Source organism: Saimiri boliviensis, chromosome X, assembly GCF_048565385.1.
Source record: "Saimiri boliviensis isolate mSaiBol1 chromosome X, mSaiBol1.pri, whole genome shotgun sequence".
Classification (NCBI taxonomy): Eukaryota; Metazoa; Chordata; class Mammalia; order Primates; family Cebidae; genus Saimiri; species Saimiri boliviensis.
Window position 1 is genome coordinate 68,481,350 of NC_133470.1, and position 2,682 is coordinate 68,484,031.

At 42.2% G+C, this 2,682-nt stretch overlaps 1 non-coding gene across 1 annotated transcript; it reads left to right on the plus strand.

Moving 5' to 3' along the window:
• The first annotated feature begins 820 nt into the window (after window positions 1-820).
• LOC120366675 (U6 spliceosomal RNA) lies at window positions 821-927 on the plus strand. The gene has a single exon (XR_005581257.1). It is a non-coding gene; the product is annotated as a U6 spliceosomal RNA (small nuclear RNA).
• The last annotated feature ends 1,755 nt before the right edge of the window (window positions 928-2,682 follow it).

A 2,682-nucleotide genomic window follows, 5' to 3' on the forward strand; every position in this document is an offset into this window, starting at 1 on the left:
TCAATGATGAATGTATTGCATATTAATAACATCTTAGTAATATTATAAAATTAGTCCTGACCTTACAGACCTCCAAAATAAAGTATAGTGTCTGTTCCAGAAAATGAAAGAGCATAGTGAAAGTGCAAACTTGGAAGGCAATTTTTCTTCGACTTGTTTTATAATTCCTGGGTCTGAAAAGCGATTAAGTGTTTTAATATCTCAGCAAAGTTTTCTCAATTTTGATGGACTCATTTACTTGGTTTACTATTTATTGCCTGTAACCTAGATAGCAAAGATTTTGTGTCTTACTAAAATAATTCTCTGTGCTTTAGATTTTATAAATCTTTATAAGACATACCATTTTATTTTAACTGTTTTTTTTTTTTTTTTTTTTTTTTTTTGAGACGGAGTTTTTGCTCTTGTTACCCAGGCTGGAGTGCAATGGCATGATCTCGGCTCATTGCAACCTCCGCCCCCTGGGTTCAGGCAATTCTCCTGCCTCAGCCTCCTGAGTAGCTGGGATTACAGGCACGCGCCACCATGCCAGCTAATTTTTTGTATTTTTAGTAGAGACGGGGTTTCACCATGTTGACCAGGATGGTCTCAATCTCTTGACCTCGTGATCCACCTGCCTCGGCCTCCCGAAGTGCTGGGATTACAGGCTTGAGCCACCACGCCCGGCCTATTTTAACTGTTTTTAAGTGTACAATACGAGGTCACATTTTTTAACTATATAATTTTGGGGGGTATTCGTTTCCTCAGGCATTTATTTTTTCTTTTACAATCCGTTTACACTCTTTATTTTAAAATATACAATTATATTATTATTGACCAAATTGTGCTTGTTTCGGTAGCCCATATACTAAGGTTGGAATGCTATAGATAGAATTAGTGTGGTTCCTGTGCAATGATGACATGCAACTCCGTGAAGCATTGAATATTTTTAATTTAAAATCCTTTTTGAGATGGCCGAATACAAACAGCTCCAGTCTGCAGCTCCCAACTAGATCAACACAGAAGGTGGGTGATTTCTACATTTCCAACTGAGGTATCTGGCTCATCTTATTGGGACTGGTTAGACAGTGGGTGCAGCCCATGGAGGGCAAGATGAAGAAGGGTGGGGGTGTTACCTCACCAGGGAAGCACAAGGGGTCAGAGAACTCCCTCCTCTAACCAAGAGAAGCCTTGAGGGACTATGCTGTGAGAAACTGTGCACTCTGGCACAGTACTATGCTTTTCCCATGGTCTTTGTAACCAGCAGATGAAGAGATTCCCTCTGGTGCCTATGCCATCAGAGCTCTGGGTTTCAAGCACAAAACTGGGTGGCCATTTGGGCAGATACTGAGCTAGTGGCAGGAGTTGTCCTTAATACCCCAGGAGCTCCTGGAGAGCCAGCAAGACAGAATTGTTCACTTCCCTGGAAAGGGGACTGAAGCCAGGAAGCCAAGTGGTCTAGCCCAGTGGATCCCACACCCACAGAGCCCAGCAAGCTAAGATCCACTGGCTTGAAATTCTCACTGCCTGCATGGCTGTCTGAAGTCAACCTGGGATGCTGTGGCTTGGTGGAGGGAGTGACATCTGCCATTACTGAGGTTTGAGTAGGCAGTTTCCCCTCACAGTGTAATAAAAGCTGCCAGGAATTTTGAACTAGGCTAAGCCCACTGCAGCTTGGCAAAGTTGCTGTAGCCAGACTGCCTCTCTAGATTCCTCATTCCTGGGCAGAGCATCTCTGAAAGAAAGAGACAGCATCCTCAGTCAAAGGCTTGTAGATTATACTCTCATCTCTTTGAGACAGAGCACCTGGGAAAAGGGGCAGTTGTAAGCACAATTTCAGCAGTTGTGAGCACAGTTTCAGAAGAATAGATACTTCTCAAAAGAAGACATTTATGTGGCTAAAAAACATTAAAAAAAAAAAAAAGCTCATCATCACTGGTCATTAGAAAAATGCAAATCAAAACCACAATGAGATACCATCTCACACCAGCTAGAATGGCAATCATTAAAAAGTCAGGAAACAACATATGCTGGAGAGGATGTGGAGAAATAGAAACACTTTTTACACTCTTGGAGGGAGCATAAATTAGTTCAAGCCTTGTGGAAGACAGTGTGGTGACTTCTCAAGGATCTAGAACCAGAAATACCACTTGAGCCAGCAATCCCATTACTGGCACATATATACCATGGAATACTATGCAGCCATAAAAAATGATGAGTTCATGTCCTTTGCAGGGACATGGATGAAGCTGAAAACCATCATTCTCCGCAAGCTAACATTAGAACAGAAAACCAAATACTGCATGTTCTTACTCTTAGGTGGGAGGTGAACACATGGACACAGGAAGGGGAACATCACACACTGGGGCCTGTCGGCGGGTCAGGGACTAGGGGAGGGCTAGCATTAGAAGGAATACCTAATGTAGATGACAGGTTGATGGGTGCAGCAAACCATTTTTGCACGTATATACTTATGTAACAAACCTGCACATTCTGCTTATGTATCTCAGAACTTAAAGCATAATAATAATAATAACTTTTTTGAAAAATTTATTATTGGCTGTAGTCACCCTGTTGTGCTATCAAATGGTAGGTCTTATTTATCCTTTCTATTTTTTTTTTTTTTTTTGAGACGGAGACGGAGTTTCACTCTTGTTACCCAGGCTGGAGTGCAATGGCGCGATCTCGGCTCACTGCAACCTCCGC